Below are 20,531 nucleotides of genomic sequence, written 5' to 3'. Positions count from 1 at the left end.
GTGAGGTGTTAGACGCAATTTGGTGTAATGTTGGCGTTGATTTGAGCTCTACACCTCTGTTGTATTTAACAGATAGCGCTTGTGTTCTATAACTCAGCGTACAGTGAGGTATACACAACTACTGGTGTATCTGGACTGTCACAGTGCCACAGGTTTCACACCTTTGCTGCAACTGGATTTGGTGAATTTTTATCACTGGGCACTAGCCACTACTCAGCGCTTAAGGGAGGCACTGAAAGCGAGTATTTGGTGCTACACCCAATTGCAGTATGACTTGTCGAGTTAATTATACACCCCGCTCTTCTCAGTAAATGGTAGGGGGAAGCTCAGTACTTGCATTTATTCTGATTTTGAGCAAGTAGCTGAATCTGTGCTTGATTTTTGAGTACTCCTTCTAATAGTTTTCTTGGCTTGGAGCTAGGTGTACCAATATGGCGTCTGGATGCGTCACTATTCAGTACCATTCCCCTTGATTTTCCATGTAGAGATATAAGTAAAATCCAAAGCAAAATGGAAGTTTTATCTGGTCCAACAAAACTGCAAGGCTCTCATGGAAGAAATTAAGGCATAAGCTTCTGAAAGGGGGCCTTGCACTCCCTGATATACTCTGGTATTCTTTTGCTCTTCAGTTTAAAAATATACAGACATCACTTGGCACGACGGGGGGATCCAATTGAGGAAGATACTAAATGAAATGGTTATCTTTGAGGGTTGTGGGGAGGGCTTTTCATATAAGTTTGGCGCGCCGAGATTCTTCGAAAGGGGCTGCCTGAAAGTTCTAAAAGCAGCCTTACATGTATGGTATAGGGTTAGGAAAAAATTGGGGATTGGCTACTACTCCGATTTTGCTCCCATCTGGGATTCCCCTGGGTTATCCGTCTGTCTGGAGGATAGCCTTGCATTACCTATTAAGAAAGTCGGTATCCTGATTTGGTCCGATCTTATATCCTCAGATGGAATTCTTCCCTGGGAGGGTTTAAGATCAAAAATAGGAAATTCTTTCTCAAGATTTAAATATTTACAACGGGCCTCCTGGTGTACAGCAGAGAAAGACTCCATTGGCGGAAATTTGGAAATTGAGCTTCGGTGTCGGAACACAAACCTCATAAAAAAGAGGTTGGGTTTTGTTATAAGAAGCTTCACTATGCCGATGATATCGATCTTCCCCCACAGCATGTAGCTTGGAACATGTCAGCCCTGGATGCCACTGCCGTAGATCTGTATAAACCCTCTCTCCAGACACTATATAAGTCGGTTAGACCAGCCTCGTTAAAAAAGAACCACTTTTACGTAATTAATAGGCTATATTATACCCCCATGAAAATAGCTAAATTTGCCCCTCTCTCTTCTTTAAAATGCCCAAGATGCGATTCCTCCCCGGCAGATGACCTACATATATTTTTTGAATGTGGTGTTTTAAAGGGGTTTTGGCAGAATGTGGAATGCGCTCTTGGTGCTATTTTTAAATCAAAGATCAATTTGAATCTAGCCGTTGTAATATTTGGCATCGATAACAACCTGATGACCTTACTGTCGGTAACACAAAAAGGCTTGCTTCTGTATTTGATTCTTATTGCTCGGAGGGAGATTTGCAAGTTATGGAAGGATTCACGGCCCCCACTGTACGAGAACTGTGGCGAAATCTGGTCATTTATGAATGATCTCCTGCGCTTGTAAAACTGTCTTTTAGAAATTGGAAACTGGAATCCTAAAGCAAGGCTAAAATGTAATGCAAGATAGATTGACTTTGCCCTGTTTTCTTCCCACAGAGAGCCAATTCCAGTGGTTGATTCCATCTGATCATCAGAGTTCGATTTATATTCTAATTTAAGAAGATGATGCTAGGAAAGCTCGGACTGCTCACTTTTAGCGATCTCTCCTGAAATGTGAGGAATAGTAGCATACTTAAAATGATCCCCCTCCCACCAGTAGTTGAAGAGGAGGCAACAACAGGGTCTACAGAAGCCTGAGTTACGACCCTGGACTGTGAAATCACCACATTTATACTTTCAGTGCAGTCTCTTGTGCTTTTTCATACTTAAGGTGGCAATGAATTGCTGGGCAACTTTCCGAAATGTACCCTTATGTTACAGCTGCTCATTATGAGCACTAAGAAATGTGATCATATACCCATATTCATATAACACCCATCCTATCTACCAGGTAAACTTCATATTGCCGTAGGGCAACAGACTACCTGCAGAAAATATCGTGTCTACTTTCACATCCCTCTAATTAGACAATCTCGGACTGCTGATCAAGCATTCATAAGCCATGGCAATGTTTGTGCTTAATAAAGAATTTCATTTAAAAAGAAAATAAATCATTTTTGGTTTTAAAGTCTGGATGTTATTTTCCTGTACTTGGACGTTTATGTGAATTTTATTAACAATCATTTGCGCGCTGTGTAGTGAAAAAAGGGTCTCACTGCACCTTGACCATCAACAGGACTATTTCGTTTTTTTTATTTAATGAAGCGCGGACTTGACCCGAAGTTATCGGGTATCAGAGCGCTTTACACGAGCACCTGCTGCGTTACATGAGGACATATTCATTTTTGTTAGGCACGGGGGGAGTGATTTGCCCAGAATCACTGGATGTTGCGCGTCCCTGCCAAGACTCGAGCCTGGTTTCCCAGCTCCGAGGTCCGAGGTTAGGCCAACTGCCTCTTTGGGTAACGCAAATGTTGATCTTAGATTTTGTACAATTGGGGGAAGTCAGTACACAGTAGTACAGCAGTAAAAGGTTGGCCCGGTCGGTTAATGACCTGTGTCAGTCTGGAGTTAGTTTGTCCGAGAGAGAATGTGACCCTGGAGTTGTCAGGAAACTGGGTGCAAAGGCCATTTAATAAAAGTGTTTTTTCCTAACGGTAAATTTGTTTAAAGCAAACAAACTGGACAAGGTCATTGCACCTTCATGGAGACACGCCAGGTCCCTTCCAGTAACAGCATGTGGCAAATTCCAATCAACAATTTCAACACTGAAGCTGTCGTGACGCTTCTTCTGCTTCAATTGCTGAAGATCATTTCTACTCCTTGGCTCTGGCCTGACAGAGCAACTGTCCCCAGTCCACATGTGATCAACAGAAAAAGAGCTTTAAGCAACACGACTGAGAGAGAGGATTTGGCTCCAGGAGCGTCCAGTGCAGGTAAGAGTGGGGGGAGGGGGAGCAGAAGGGGGAAGGCAGGATTTACCTTGTGTTAACCACATTAAATCAGCCATATACAAATCAGTCTTGACTCTTTTCAGACAGTCACCCCCAGTCACTATGAGATCTGGGTTGGATCCATCATCATTCTTTAGCTCACTTCACCACCCCAGTTCAGACCCAGCCATATGCAAATCAGTCTTCACCCTGTGCCTCATGGGAACAGTCCAGCCCGAACTGCCAAGCCAGGTCTTCCCTTGACCAGAAACAAGCATCCTTGGACCAGTTTCGGGGTAACACCCTCTCATCAGCCAGGCTAGCTTAAATCCAGTGGCAAAGTGAGAAAGGGACCCACGCCTGGGCATACCCTGCCAACTTAGGGCAAACAAGCAAACACAATAATATGATGCACAGAGTGCTGAAACTTTTCAGACACTCACCCCCAGTCACTATTTGATCTGGGTTGAATCCATCATCGTTGTTTTGCTCACTTCGCCACCCCAGTTCAGACCCAGTCATATGCAAATCAGTCTTGACCCTTTTCCTCATGGGGACCAGGTCTACCCTGGACCGCGCACATGCATCCTGGGACTGGTTGTATATTGTTTTGCCAACTGTAAATTTGTACATATTTTTAATTTTGTGACTGATGAGTGAGGGGCTTTGGCTCCACCCAAATTTGATTTTCTTGAGTACAGCTCTAAATTTGGCAGATGTTTTGTGTTTCCACTGAAGAGAGTGCTCATATTTTACTTTTTGCCTTGTGAGAAAGCCTATGATCGATATGGCAGAATTCTGTGTGCCTGAGCTGGTAATGGTGATAAGCCAATAATAAAAGCAATAGACATGATTGGTTTACTGTCATAAGTCAGTCTGTTTATTAGGAAAAGCTGCGACAAGGGTAGTGGGCCTTACTTATTGTAAAATGCATTTATTAGACCCAATAGACATGTAAGAGTGGTGATTTATTACAATGTGTTGAAGGCTGTAGACTGATATTCTGTTACATGGATTATCTGAGATTAACATAGCGGGCCAAGACTTTGGTGTTGGTTGAGCAGTGACAAATCCTGAGGCTTGATTAGTTCTTTGGGAAATTTTATGTCAGATGCCATAATTTTGATATGTTTATTATGAAAAGTTCTGACAAAGTCGTTAAGCCTGGCAATTTATTGTGAAAAGCTTTTGTTAAAGGCAATATGCGTTTAAGGGTGGATTGATACACAGTGCTAAAGGCGGTAGGCATACACTTTGTTACACAGAACGTGAGGGATTACCATAGTAGGCAAGGGTTTTGGTGTTGGTTACCCCCTCTGACACTTTTTATGATAAATATTTGCTATATAATAATTCCTGCTAGGCCTTTTTCAGAGTGGGTGTATAATATTTTGCTAAGGGTCATTTTGTATATATTTGTCATTTGTATTTGTAACACTGTGTGCCTGATGGTTTCCAGTTTATGTGCAATACAGGAGGCCTTGGTTGGTTGCGGTGACAAGTCTATGATGAAGGATATAGGTTTGATTGGTTCACTAGAAAACATGTCAGATTCTCTAGGTCTGATCTATTTATTAGGAAACGTTACAAAAAAAGTTACATGTAATCTTGGAGATTACCATAGTTGGTAAAAAAAAAAAGAGTGTCCAATGGTAGTGTTCAACCACCGTTAGGAGCAGGTAAACAACTTCACTTAAGGCGTTAAAGATTACAATAGTTGGCCATGTCTGTGGTGTTGGTTACCCCCTGTGACAAACCCTGAGGACAGGTTTGTATTTTGAGAATCCTTGTTCTCCCATTTTTAGAAGGGGTTGTATATGTTTGCCATTTGTTATATTTTTGTTATATATTTGTAATGTACTTCTTTACACTGATGGCTGATGCTGGTGGCAAAGATTGTGCTCAGTACTTTAGGCCTGAGTTCTTCATGTTGACGAGTAAACAAATACGTTTATAGGCATGATAGATTCATTGGGAGAAGTTATGTAATATCCCATAGGTCTGATCTGTTTATTGTGAAAAGTTCGGACAAAAGCAGTAGGCCTGACCTATTGTTTGGGAAAACATATTAAAGCCAATAGCTCTTTAGGGAAAAATGTATGTCACACTGTGTTAAAGCCTGTAAACAGGACTTGAGTTATATGTATTCCTCCAGATTACTACAATATATAAGGGATCTGGTATTTTACCTCTCTGACAAAAGCCCAGGGGTTGAAGATTTTTCACTGTGATAATTCTTGTTGGTCCCTACTAGGCGACATTTTATATTGTTTTCCTTGCCCTAATAATAAACATATTTTTAATTTTATGACTGTATACTTGAGGGTTACCCTTTTGGAAAATTATGTTCAAAATAGTATGATGAATTGGTTATGCTGATGAGGCAATAATTAAGGATAATATGCCTTATTGGTTCGTAGGCCCGATCTGTTAATTAAGAAAAATTACAACAAAGGCAGTAGGCTTGACTTATTTTTTTGTGAAAATCATACAATAAAGCCAATTGTTCTTTACGAGTGGATTGATATAACGCTGTGTACCAGTATTTTGTTGCATGGAGTGTAGGAAATTACTTTTCTTAGCAAACAAGGAGTTTGGTGTAGATTGCTTCCTTTGACTAGGGACATATCTATGGGGAGAAGGTGGTGGAACACCCCCTACACCCAGTATTTACAGGCAATCAGATTGCATGCCATGACTGACTGGCTCCACAGGTCACCTCATACATTGACTGTTTCCCTGGCTGTAAAGAATGGTGTTGTTTCAAAGTGCAGTACAGGATGCACCCGCGATCTGAAATATACACTGTGTATTGGCTAGTCCCTGTGGCAGTGACCCAAAGCAATGCATTACAGACAAAGTAATGTATTACTGAATGTATATTTACATGAGAAAGTGTGAACATAACTGTGCATGCACAGGTGTATGTGCAGGAATATTTGTTTGACCTCATGATTACAGGTTCAAATCCTGGTGGGTCTACTCAGCCTTTCATCCTCCCAAGGTCTGTAAAATGAGTACCATGGAACTGGGTTAATAAAACGTTCAACTCAGAACCAAGATATCCCAAAGGGCCACATGCACCTTCACAAACATATATATGTTATGTGTGCATGGCAGTGTGCTTGGGTGCACATGATTGTGTGCATTAGAATGACTAGAACACTACTCAGCAGTTCAGAATTAAGTTAATTGGCAAAAAGTATTAGTTTATAAGTCACAAATAGCTAAATGAATGGCTTCACAGGTAGAGAATTCACGGTCCTGTGTGTATGTCAATGAGGACTAAAATAGTGGAGGCACAGCACGCCAGGAGACTCTTGTCAAAGTTCTTTGTGAGTCTTTGAGGCATGACTAGCAGGAGTAACAGGTGTGTGTGTCTATGTGTGTGTGTGTGTATGTGTGTGCAGGTTTTACCAGAGTTCTTGTGGAGCCATCCTTCCTCCAGATGTGGAATGTGTTGCCTGCTTGTGGTCATGGATGAGTGTATTGGTAGAGATGTGTCTGCTTGTGTGTGTAAGGAGAGAGAGAGCTGCTTAGCTGGGACTGCAGCAGGAAAGGAGTGAATGGGAGTCTACCAGCAGAGCAGCATGTCTTCCACTGAGAACTAAAGTGATGTGAGGCGCTGCAGATCCGGTCTTGATTCTACTAGTAAAGGTATGTATTACTTGATTTATTGTTTAGGGGGTTTTCCAAATCAAATCAGTGGGGTCAGCACAGCTGTATCAATAAGGAGAGTGAGTGTGTGCATGTGTGTGTGTGTGAGAGAGTGTGGTTGTATTTGTGTGAGAGAGCTGGAGCTGCATTGGCAGGGTCGTGTGTTTCACCCACCAATACAAATATATGGATTGCTGTAGGTTGCTGCTAGCCAGGACAACAGTGCATTGACACAGCTGTGTGTAACATAACCGGACTGCAGGGGATGCTTGCAAATCAGGAATGAGATTCATTGTGTGATGGTTGGGTCACAGCTCTGACATCCAGAGGGTTCTCAATGGTGCAAAAGAGCACTTGCAGGACCGCCTGAGGGCTGAGTCATGCACCTAATCTTGAGCCCATAACAATACCTTGTCAGTTACACTATAACCTATTTCATGTAGGTATGTAGTATTTGTGTAATGTTAACCTTGCCAAAAGGAATCCACGCCATGTAAAGGGACAGTTGGAAAGGTACAGTCAACAAGTGATTGATAGTGTAGCTGGGTTTTGAGAGCATAAGTGGAATGTTACTGCATAATAATGTAGCTTTCTATGAATAGATGTGCCTTCAGTTCTTTTCTAAATTGAGGCAGGGTTGGGCTAGTCTTAATGGATATGCAGGTGTCATTCTAGACCCTGGGTACACAGATGGAGAAGTCTTGATGTCTTCTTTTTTCTTTTTTTACACTTCTCCGCCTCCAGACCTGGCTATGTGGGCCCAGAAGTGGTAAGTTTTCTGCTGGAATGGTTTCACTTTCTTAAGTATTTAAAGCTGGTAGCAAGTTGTCTTGATTTTCCTTGAAGGAGAGGTGACCTGGTTGAGAGCTAGGATTTGACTCTGTTGAATCGAGACAATGTTATGGTTCAGGCCATTGAGCTACCATGATCTCACAGTTTTAGATGTAGGTTCCAGGAGGTGTCTAACATCTGAGTGGTGACAGCTCTCATGCAAGGTATAAATAGATGGGTATTTTATCCTGGAGTGTGGAACCCTTCGTGTGTCAGCTAATAGTGGGATTTAAGATTTAAGATTTGTACGAATGCTCCACTTATTGGTACTTATTTACCTGCTGTAGTATGTTAAAGCACTGTGATTGCCATTTTGATTTTGAATCTCTGACCTCTGCGTAATAATCTTGATCCAACACGCCGTAGACTTCAGTCCTAGGCATTAGTGCGTATCTTCTTTGGGCTTTCCGTGTTTTGGCAAATTAGCACTGAGTTGTGTAGAGGGAATGGGAAAGATACTCAAGAGGAGGGACTGTATTATATGAATGAATGAATAAATAGTTTATTAGTCAATTAAATAAATAAACACAACTCGAATCATACCGTACAAGACATCTAAGAAGAAATTTAAACTTATTATACATCAGCTGCAACCATTGCACATCTAATCAGTAAACCTTCTCATTATTTACTGCGCTTCACAAGTATATGAATAAAAATTATGAATACAAATGTTAAAAGGCAGTTGGGAGAACCAGCCTGCCCAATGCAATCAATTTCAAAGCTTTATTCGACAGCATGTCATAAAAGCAAAATATACATCCTATCACAAACATAATAAATACTAGATAGCAGTAAAAGATTACAATGTTAAAAAGTTATTAAATCTTTATAGCTGTCATTTAAGGATTAAAAACATTTATTTTAAGAGAGTATTTTAAAACAGCTAAAATTATACATAAAACGAGATCAATCATATGTTTTTAGGTGTCTTAGAGTTCATTAGCTGGCTTCTATAGAGTTTAAAGTGCAAGTGCCAAGTCTACCAATAAAGTGCCATTGTGCAAAACTATGTGCTGTTAAAGTGCTGATGTGCAGGGAATGACTGCTGATTTAAGCGATTTTTGATTTAGCTTGACGGTATAAGGAGCAGCTCCTATCCTTGTCCTTAGCAGCCTGTCCTTGCTTATCCATTTTTCCTGCTCATGCAGGTTTACATAACTTGACGGGATTGGTGGAACGTTATATCAAGTTCTATGGCAGCCCTTACCAACCCACCCTAAGGCCTGGTCCTGCAAGACATGATTCCCCGGTCTAGGAACTCTCATCTTAATAGTCTTCTTCATTGGTTGACAAAAATTGGATACATATAATATGGAGCATAGTCTCAATCCTCTGATGGCATAGTTTGGCAGTTCTTCTGGCCTTCACTTATGCCGCCTTTCCTCGATTTTGGCACAAATTAATAGCATTATATGTGGGCTTTATTTTTTTCCTTTATCTAGGATTCATTTGTCATTTTGCCCTTGTGTTCTTATTCCACATATGTCTGCCTACTGAAAGGGGTATTACTTAGCTGTCTAGCTTGAAAGCTGGAGTTTACATCTAAATACAGCAGAGATTGATTTTCAGTGTCCCAAATTGGGGAAAAGACTGCAAAACATTCTTGCTTTTAAATAGTCTAGTGGCCAAGGTTTTAAATGAAGATAGGTACTGTATTGAACCTGCACTAGACCTCAAACTTTACTTGGACTTTTGCAGTCAACAGGAAATCACACTATATGTGGACCTACTGCCTGCAGCCGTAATGCAGTTCTGCCTAAGAAGATTTACCACTTTACATGTTGAAATGGTTCCCAAAGTTACAGAAGCACACTATCATGAGAGACCAAATGTAGAGCCCAGGAACGCATGCCCAAGGCACTCTGGAGACTACAGATATTGCAGCAGTAAAAGAAAGTCATGGTGGTGGAGCTGATACAGTGGACCAGGAGCCTTTTTACAAAAGTGCCCAGAGGGCTCAACTGGCATTTGCGCCCACTTTGCATACCCCCAGGGCACTTTTTTGGGCACTTTTTGTGTTACAGAAGAGGCCGCAGATGCTTGTGCATCCCCTTCTGTATTACCGATAGTGATGGCACACACAAAGCGCAAGCGCTATATTAAGTGGGCGTTCCCTCATTTGCATGCAAATGTGAGAATCCCTTTGCCTTTGCGCTTGCATCGTATTACAGACCTGGGCACAGCGGCAAAGAAGCTGTCAGGGGGCATCTTGTCAGGGCGCCACTTTTTAGGTGGCACCCATCTTAGTGCACCCCCTGAAAGCAGCCCTCGGGTGGGGTGAAAGGGGGTCCCATGGACACCTCAGACATCCCCTTGCAAGGGGATCTCTAATCCCTTTTAAAGGGCATGCAGGTTGCCACCTTTACTGTGAAAACACAGAGCGGCTTTAAAGCAGCTGCTTCGTTTTTCACATGAATGCTTTGCCCCAAGGGCAGCGTGAGTTTGCGGCTGCCCTTGGGGCAGCATATTCATCATAATGGGGCGCATTTTCCTGGATTGTGCTGGGTGCACCGGTTGAAAGGTGCACCCAGCGCAATCCAGGAAATGTGCCCCATGTATAATATGGCCCCAGGAGAAAACTATCCTGTGCCAAAGTCTTCTTATCTGCTTGCATCATGCTGGACATAATGCATAAGGGTAAAGATCTTCCCCATGGTGGGCTTTGAAGATGTCCAAAGATATCTGGGATATTTTTAGGACTTTTGAACGGTAGAGAACAGTAGTGTCCCTCTATCAGTAGTGGTCGGTGGTGGGAGTAGCTGCCGGGCGGTGATGTGGGGAGGGGGAGGGGCAGGGTGGGGGGTAGTAATCTATGGATTACGGAGGATTATGGATAAGTAAACATATGAATAAATAAAACGAATTTTGCTGCGTGCACTGCATCACATTTGAGGATGCAGTGCACGCAACGAAATTCATTTTATTTATTTATATGTTTACTTACCTGTAATCCTCTGTAATCCATAGTTTACTACCCCCCACCCTGCCCCTCCCTACGTCACCGCAGCTACTCCCACCACCGACCGCTACTGCCCTCTATTAGCTTTGAACAAGAGATGTTGGATTCTATTCTGGTGGGTCCATTTTCCACTGATTTTAAAGCTTCTGAACCTATCCTGAAGGATGCCCGGAATATCTACAGATACACAGAAAAAATCATTGTTCATCACTGATGATTTGTTCCAACATTTTTAACCCCGAACAATTCAACTGCTACTGTCAGGGTGGCCCCCATACTATGCCCTGCGGGTTCTGCTCCCTAGTACAGGTGAGATGAAAATGATGCTGATGTTGCGTCACCTTTGCTATTCTGTCCCTTTCAAGAAGATTTTTAGTTACTACATATGATTAGGAATCGGCTTAGAAGGTGCAGGAAAAGAAGTAGTAGCATAAATGTAGTTAGATGCTAAGGTATTTGAGAGGCCAATGAAAACTGCATTTTATTAACTCTATCACTTGTAGCTTTTTACAAATAGTACTGACAATTTCCCATTTTTATCACCAATTTCTGAAAATTGTCTTGGTACAAACTCATGTGAAATACTTCCAGGGATGGTCAGGGTCGCCTGATACTCCTTGAAAGTACTGGAAAAGTTCTCAAGTGCCCCCTAAGAGTGTATGTTTTTTTACCAAATCGTGGTACTGTTAAAATATCATATGTTAATGCCTTGGGTTTTGGGTGCCTTGAGGTGTTACATGCTGCTAGGTATTAAGCAGCTCTTCCTGCTAGCTCACAATTTTCACTAAGCAGAATTTGTAACTGTTATTCCTCATTTAGCCGATGGAAGCTCTTTCTGCCCCACCTGCATCCTACTGTTGATGGCCCTGATCTCCGTGAACCCTCTTCATCAGGCCAGGTCTGCTGATGGATTGGGCAGAATCAGTTTGTTTTTGTTGCCCTCATAAGCAAGGGCTGTGCAAGGTCAACCGGGGCTAGTGCAAGGTCTGCTCTCCTTTTCCGTTCTTGTCCGATCTGTGTTACATTGTTGTGTCAAGGATTGTGACTGGAATGAAAATCATAATTTTCATACAATAATCATTGTGGCCATTTGCAGATTGGCTAGCCTCCCATTAAACTAGGACCATGGATGTGGACTGCCAATAATCAGCTTGAGTTCGTAGAACAGAACAGTCCACAGTCCTGCATTCAAATACTGTAGTGACTTCCTAGGTCAATACCAGCTTCTCTACAGGAGATGGTGGAAGTATAGTGGAGGCATCAGAGATAAGGTGTCATTTGTACTTGCTGCATTTCTGTACTTGATCCAGTACGCATCTGCATCTCATAAATATATTGTACAGTTATTTGACCTGGGACTTTGGATTCAGCATTTCCTTTTTTAGGTCGAAGCCTGCGTTGCAGCGCATGCGCTGTTGCAGGCGAGAGTTCTTGTAAGCAAGAAGGGGCATGAAACCACGCCCCTTCTGCCATTGGCCAGCCTCACGAAATGGAGGCCAGCCATTGGACAATGCCCCTGTTTGGATGATTTGTCCGCTATACTCCCTCCTTTTGAGGACTCCGTGACCTGACTTCTGGTGTCGCAAGCCGATTTCCTGAAATATTGCTATGGCAACCACGAGGCAGGTCACGGAGTCCTGGAGAGGAGGGATTCAGTAGCTGTTTCCGCCCCCTTTTTTTTTTGTGCATGCGGTTTTCCTGTAACAGTTCTCGCATGTAACATAACTGGTTCTATTATACAGTGCTCTGACACCTTCGGGTAAAGTCCGCACTTTAGAAGAATGCATTAAATAAAGATGGGCCTGTCTGTCCCGAACGCAGGTGGTGTGGGGCCCAGGGACACCCGAGATTTGCAGGGGGCCGTGGGATGCAGGTGGTGTAGGGGCGCAGATCGCTTCTTGGCGCGATCTAAAAAGCCTCACTGTCGAAGCATCCCTCGTAACCACAAGCTCTGAAGTGAAGCATGGCGTCCGCTGCCTCCTCCCGGCCCCAAACCCGAGGGATGTAAATACCATCTCTGGAGACTGAGAGGAGAATAAATAAACAGCATTCCTACACATGCTTCACCAGGAAAGGGGCCCGCGTCAGCGTGCTCCCTGTTTACACTCCATGCAGTGAGGTGGCCGCCGGGGGCCCAGTCCGTGAGACGCAGGCCCTCCGAGGAAACGCCTGCCAAGGCCTTTGTTTAGTTTGAGCGCGCATTTACCACCAACATCTGGGCAGCGCTGCGGCAATTAGCTGGAGGTATGTGGCAAGCACGCAGGGGGGTATGTGAAGCGGGGTGCAGCCGGGTTGGTCCAGACGGCGGCCTGCTTCCCGCCTCACCGTGCCTAGTGCAGCGCTTTTCTCTTCAAGGCGCGCGTGGCGTCTTGAAGCAGGGTGGAGACCGGTCGGTGCAAGCCTGCTCCAAGCAGGCCCTCCTTTTTGAGGGCCACAGGTGGCGGCAATGGCACTCAGAGTGGGCAAGCATGGCGGTGTCTGCTGGCCGCAGAGGTAGAACAATACCTTCACCAGGGAACGGGTGGAACTGCTGTTCTTGGTCCCTCTAGGCTTACTTCTGGCATTTACCACAAAAACACAAGAATATCGACCAATAATGCCTAGATAAAGGGAGAAGTCCTGAAGTGCCCACTAGGGTGGCCTGGCTGTGAAAGATGGCGGCACTGCCTCATTAGGACCCCCTTTGCTCTAAGAGAGGATGCTTCTTTACAGAACAGCAGAGCACCATGAGACTTGATCACCCTCGACTGGTGGAGATCCCTCAAGACTTCAGGGAGCTCGTCACTCCCAGAGCAGGGAGGCCCTCTGGGCCTCTAAGGGTAGACCATCTCCTGGCTGTGTTGTAGGGCAGACTCTTGTAGAGAGTGAATGGTCGTTCTACGGAAAAGGTTCCCTGAAGATCTGGGATACTTTTTCACTAAGGCCGTAAGTTTTTCCACTTAAATAAACTTTTTTTTTTAAACTTCGAAAAAGGTGCGAGTTAATGCATGAAAATATGTGGTGTGCAAATCCTAGCTTTCTGATTGCAGGGAGCATGCCCACCAAATTCGCTCAGAGCAGGAATCTCAGTGACATCACACACACGAAGGATACCGCGGTCTCTCAGAAACCTATACTCAACACTCAATAGTAGTGCCTGTACAGAACTGAACCGAACATATTACCTAAGGAAAACACAGTGCCTCAAGAGAAAAGTGAAGACAATAGAAATAGTGGAGAAAAATGCCCATCAGCCCACCCAATGGCGGAACTTCGTCATTTGTGTCTTTTCGAAATGAAGACTGGTATCCGCTAGCCACCTCATCTCATTTTATGAGGGTTGCTAGAACTGGATCCTCCAGTGTATATATGAGCCAACAGGTAGAAGTAGTGGGCTGAAGGAGCAAGTTGCAGTGCACAAAAAGTGATGTGAAAAAGAAGGAAAAATTATTAAAATTGCCTGTTCTGATGCCTAAGAAAAACTTTATTGGGTTTGAACAGCAAAACGGCAAGATTAAAACACAGAGTGGAGATAGTATGTAAAGAATTACTATCTATCATAGATTTCAATGGTCGACATGTTTCAGCCTTCACAGGCTTTCATCAGGACCTACGATAACACTACTGCAACAAAACAATATAATATAAGTCGTGATATGATTATTTCGACCTACCAGTAATATTAACTTCCAGGCAGTCTCATATCATAATGTCTCAAAATTCTCCTGAGGAAAAGAAAAGGTTATTCAAATACACAGAACCAAGCCAATATCAAACCTATTGACACAACCTCTAGTGTATTCTGCAGAAAATTACTCAATTTTTTGTGTAACTCACCCTTGGTTTGAAGGGGATAAGACCTCACCTCACCTGGCGCTCGCTCAGGGTAGTAGAGGCCACGCTCTAAATTGGAGTGCAAAGAAAAAAGACAAAAATAATTGTAATATGTATCTATTTTGACTAAGATCAAAATCGGTTATTTGATACTACTCATGAGGATGACCATGGAGGGTACAAACAACACATGGCAGACACTTGTTTGTATCAGGAAAACTCAATCCCAAACGAGAACCAGAGTTTTAAAACAACAGTATTGCAATCAGAGTAAATTAGAAGAGAAACACGAGATGACCAAGCCTACACTCACCTCTCCGTCGTTGCCTCCGGCTTTCTTCTGAGCCGAGGGGAAGGTGACGAGACTAGTCATCTCATGGTTTATAAACATAAAGAGCGGACCGTAAAGGGAGCTCTCTGTTAATTTTCTACATGTGATGATTGGTTTATACTCTGCGTATGATGATTCGTTGATATGGCTAACCGGAACCAGGAAAAGAAAAGACGACTACGCGTCTATTTCAGGCATGCGAGAAACAAGGGGGTTGCGGACCAGAGAGAGAAAGGCTGTTGCAAATTGTAACAGTGAAAAGGTCATCTACCAGATCACCTGTCCGTGTGCTCTCCGCTATATAGGCATGACGACCAGAAAGGTGAAATTGAGAATACAGGAGCATAAAAGCACAATCAGACGGAACAAACAAGCAACCCGATTGACAAACCATTTCCTCACGATGAAACATTCGTCTGATGAGTTGGAATGGTTAGTACTAGAGCAACCATTCATACCCCCATATGTCAGTGACATCTCCGCATTTCTGTTCAAGAAAGAACAGAAGTGGGTCTTCAAGCTGAAAAGTGACATTGAGGGGTTGAATGACGACATACCTTGGTTACAGATATAAGAAATTAGGATCTAATTAAAGTGGGCTATTCAGCAGATTCAAATAGTTAATGATACGGTTCATATAAATATCACTAACCATACATATAGTATTAATGCATAACACACTCCGAGGGCTTTATTCTGTACCATTCTGAATATATGTCTTCTCGAATCATGGGAATAAGAATCCTCTCTATTTCTTTTGTCTGCAGTAGACCTATGTAATTATATTCCACTCTACGACTGTGAATTTACAACACATGGGGTGACAACCTGCCTGGTATCCCTTTTTTTAACTTTAATGGCTCCTTATCAATTGAGTGGGTACCTAGCTGTTCCGCTCTATTTCAAGGATAGCAATTATAGTTAATCTACCGCCAGACAATTTCACTGGCAACTACACCTACACGCTATGTCGCCTTTTAACCTTTGGTATACGAGGAACCAATCCAAAAACACTTCTATGCAATGGAGCAAGCTGACGTAATTGTGACACCGCCGTGTTGCATGAGGACCAACAAATCATCAACACGGTTCACAACATAATAAAGTGTGACTATCCTAACGCTTAAGGGAGACCTGCCCTATTTGTAGCACTTGCTAAATGGTGCGCATTTGTGACAACGTGGCTTGCACACTTGCCTAACACTACAGTTCAATATTAAAGGGGTAAAGAGACATACGATTACAGGAGCCTTTTTCGTCAAGAAGTTTCTTGTTCCCCTTTGTTTGTTTGTCTTTAAGATACACGGAGAAGCGAGAGTGTTTTTCGTTTGCGCATACAAACCTCCAACCAGTGTGTGAGCATCCTTTTTTTCGGCCGGCAAGGATAGGTTACACGGACTATTTCCGGTACACCTCCGAACCAATGGGTGAGAGGATACGGCATGCAACAGCCTTTCTCTCTCTGGTCCGCAACCCCCTTGTTTCTCGCATGCCTGAAATAGACGCGTAGTCGTCTTTTCTTTTCCTGGTTCCGGTTAGCCATATCAACGAATCATCATACGCAAAGTATAAACCAATCATCACATGTAGAAAATTAACAGAGAGCTCCCTTTACGGTCCGCTCTTTATGTTTATAAACCATGAGATGACTAGTCTCGTCACCTTCCCCTCGGCTCAGAAGAAAGCCGGAGGCAACGACGGAGAGGTGAGTGTAGGCTTGGTCATCTTGTGTTTCTCTTCTAATTTACTCTGATTGCAATACTGTTGTTTTAAAACTCTGGTTCTCGTTTGGGATTGAGTTTTCCTGATACAAACAAGTGTCTGCCATGTGTTGTTTGTACCCTCCATGGTCATCCTCATGAGTAGTATCAAATAACCGATTTTGATCTTAGTCAAAATAGATACATATTACAATTATTTTTATCTTTTTTCTTTGCACTCCAATTTAGAGCGTGGCCTCTACTACCCTGAGCGAGCGCCAGGTGAGGTGAGGTCTTATCCCCTTCAAACCAAGGGTGAGTTACACAAAAAATTGAGTAATTTTCTGCAGAATACACTAGAGGTTGTGTCAATAGGTTTGATATTGGCTTTGTTCTGTGTATTTGAATAACCTTTTCTTTTCCTCAGGAGAATTTTGAGACATTATGATATGAGACTGCCTGGAAGTTAATATTACTGGTAGGTCGAAATAATCATATCACGACTTATATTATATTGTTTTGTTGCAGTAGTGTTATCGTAGGTCCTGATGAAAGCCTGTGAAGGCTGAAACATGTCGACCATTGAAATCTATGATAGATAGTAATTCTTTACATACTATCTCCACTCTGTGTTTTAATCTTGCCGTTTTGCTGTTCAAACCCAATAAAGTTTTTCTTAGGCATCAGAACAGGCAATTTTAATAATTTTTCCTTCTTTTTCACATCACTTTTTGTGCACTGCAACTTGCTCCTTCAGCCCACTACTTCTACCTGTTGGCTCATATATACACTGGAGGATCCAGTTCTAGCAACCCTCATAAAATGAGATGAGGTGGCTAGCGGATACCAGTCTTCATTTCGAAAAGACCCAAATGACGAAGTTCCGCCATTGGGTGGGCTGATGGGCATTTTTCTCCACTATTTCTATTGTCTTCACTTTTCTCTTGAGGCACTGTGTTTTCCTTAGGTAATATGTTCGGTTCAGTTCTGTACAGGCACTACTATTGAGTGTTGAGTATAGGTTTCTGAGAGACCGCGGTATCCTTCGTGTGTGTGTTATCAGTTCAGTTGGGGGACAGGATACGAGTTGGTCTATAAATATTTTTCCCCTCAGACCCTCCTCAAGTTCGTTTTTAAGTATCTCAGTGACTACCCCAAATTACTGCAGTGCCGATATCAGATGCGATGCATGTACTCCACCAACGCTCGACCTGTATTTCCACACAAGGAAAAACCATTGGACAACCGGAAGAGAAGGGGCTGCATACCCGCCAACAGGCTCTCGCCAGAGGTAGCTTTTTTCGGGTTTCAAAACCACTCGTTAGCACACTGATGACCTCAGTGGAAATGTCATCACAGACCTTTGGCTCTACAGCTTGGAGGTTGACGCTATACAATCCATACATTTGCCTGACAGTGACATTACAGTAAAACACATGGCACAGTGTGGACCCCTGTGTAATCATGTTATTAATGACACAAATGAGTGAGTTTTGATCACCTTTCTAGCCTTCCTAACACTGTGTCAGTCCCTCCAGCAGCATCTCGAGGCATGCCTTTGTAAACACTGCGCAGCCTTCCTAACACTGTGTCAGTCAGTCCCTCCAGCAGCACCTCAGGCATGCCTTTGTAAACACTGGGCAGCCTTCCTAACACTGTCAGTTCTTCCCTCCAGCAGCACCTCGATGCATGCCTTTGTAAACACTGTGCAGCCTCTTAATACTGAGTAAGTCACTACCTATAGCAGCATCTCGAGACATGGCTTTGTAAACACTGTGTAGCCATCCTAACACTGTCAGTCCCTCCCTCCAGCAGCACCTCGAGTCATGCCTTTGTAAACACTGTGCAGCCTCCTAATACTGAGTAAGTCAGTACCTATAGCAGCATCTCGAGGCATGCCTTTTTAAACACTGTACAGCCTTCCCAACACTGTGTCAGTCAGTACCTATAGCAGCATCTTGAGGCATGCCTTTGTAAACACTGTGCAGCCTTTCTAACACTGTGTCAGTCCCTCCCTCCAGCAGCACCTCGAGGCATGCATTTGTAAACACTGTGCAGCCTTCCTAACACTGTGTCAGTTCCTCCCTCCAGCAGCACCTCGAGGCATGCCTTTGTGAACACTGTGCAGCCTTCCTAACAATGTGTCAGTCCCCCCTTCCAGCTGCATCTCGAGGCATGCCTTTGTGAACACTGTGAAGCCTTCCTAACGCTGTGTCAGTCCCTCCCTCCAGCTGCTCCTCGAGGCATGCCTTTGTGAACACTGTGCAGCCTTCCGAGATTTCCTGGTAAATCTTCTTTTCCAGGGAGCTGGAATTTACCTGGTAAAATCCATCGTTTCCACACCAAGATGGACGCAGCATTGCCAACCAGGAGCAGGCCCGGACTGGCCATAGCGGACCCCGGGCAATCCCCCGGTGCGCCGCAAGGGTGAGGACCGTTTTTGAGCTCCTGGGGGCCGATTTTGTTAAAGGGGCCGTTTTTGCAGCATAGCTGGAAAATCGGCCCTGCAACAAAATCGGCCGAAAACCGGCCCTAGCAAAGCGCTCGGCGGCACCTCCAACCTCCCGAGTGGGGAGGGGGGGCCAGCCGAGCACTTTGCCAGGGCCGGTTTTGGTTCCCAGTCCGGCCCCGACCAGGAGTAGCCTGCTGCCTAAATCAACAGGGTTGCAAGAATGTATTTTCAAGTTAAACAACAACTATTTCCCTTTTGCCACATTGGGTGAGGCGGGGGGGGGGCAAGAGGTGCCCATTGCTTAATAATTCATTTTCGAACAAAGCTGACCCCCATCGTGAATGGATGGGTGATGGGCTGAAATATCACACCAAGCAATCCTGCAACAAAAAGAACTTCGATTTTTGGCAGGAGACCTGGGCCTAAAAAAACAACTGCCTGCTCTTGGTGAGACTCAGCTCTCTGGACGAGTGTGCTGAGAATATTGATTATTTACTCTTTTACTTTCCCGAAAGTGAAGATTTTGCGATTTTATTATAAATCACAACACCCAGGACAGTCTGTGAAGATGGAGGATGCCAACCATAGCCCCAATACTCAAACATCATAGACATAGCAAATTGCTTCCTTACATCTGACCTCTAACCTCAAGATGGAGGATGCAGCCCCAGCCTCTCTCACAGTGCTTCATCTCTTAATCTGATATAATCATATATAAATGATGTGATATGCCAACTCATTATCTGATCCCTTATGACTCAATGAGGCAGGCATGTACTATATGGCATGCATGACCTGTGGAATCTTGCAGCAAATTGGAGAGAAAAGATACAGTTTATGCAAGGACTGCTTAAATAGCCACTCAATACTACCCAGACAGACTTACTGCTAGACACAACATCCTTGGCCTGGTATTCCTTCAATGTTTTTGCCTGCATTCCTTCAGTTTACTGAATTCGTTTTAGTTGGTTCTATGCACTTTACCACTACTAATGTGCTTGTGTTCTCTCCTTCCAACATGGTAAAATTGGCCTACACCTAATTGGCATATATAATTTAGTTATAAGTCCCTAGTAAATGGTACTACATGTTCCCAGGGCTTGTAAATGAAATACTGATAGTAGGCCTGCAACACACATTGTTCCACTCACTAAAGTAACACTTTAAAAACATGTTGGAGGCCTGCCATTGCACTCTGAAGTGCAGTTTTAAACTGCCATGTCAACCTGGCAAAATAAACCTTTTGCCAGGCCTAAACCTTATTTTTTAGGTCTCGCCTGAGCCAGCGCATGCGCTGCTCTGGCAAGACATTTAGTAAGCCGCTTTTGGAAGTGCTTCCAAAGCGGCCAAGCGGCCACCAGCTTGCGCTCACACACACAAGCGCGCGCCACATTTTCTTTCACTTTCGCGCCGTAAAAGGCATGTGCCGCCATTATAGCAAAAGAAAATAAATAGACTTTTTTTCTATTTCTTTACTTTTGCTATAATCGCGGCACCAGCGCTTTACTTTTAACATTAAAAGTAAAGCGTGGGTGCCGCGATTATAGCAAAAGTAAAGAAATAGAAAAAAAATTATATTTCTTTACTTTTGCTAAAAGTGATGGGAGGATGCATTGGCATAGCCAATAGGTCTCGCCTTT

At 43.6% G+C, this 20,531-nt stretch overlaps 1 protein-coding gene across 2 annotated transcripts in view; it reads left to right on the top strand.

Moving 5' to 3' along the window:
- The first annotated feature begins 3,014 nt into the window (after positions 1 to 3,014).
- Positions 3,015 to 20,531, top strand: part of LOC144753676 (membrane cofactor protein-like) — a 419,797-nt gene continuing 402,280 nt past the window's right edge. For both annotated transcript variants that reach the window (XM_078641280.1, XM_078641279.1), the window contains exon 1: positions 3,015 to 3,148. The gene's annotated coding sequence lies outside the window, so the exon portion shown is untranslated. The remainder of the gene's footprint in view (positions 3,149 to 20,531) is intronic.

This window comes from Lissotriton helveticus, chromosome 5_1 (assembly GCF_964261635.1).
Source record: "Lissotriton helveticus chromosome 5_1, aLisHel1.1, whole genome shotgun sequence".
Lineage (NCBI taxonomy): Eukaryota > Metazoa > Chordata > Amphibia > Caudata > Salamandridae > Lissotriton > Lissotriton helveticus.
Note: the sequence above shows the minus strand (reverse complement) of the source record. Positions and strands in the feature narration are given on the sequence as shown.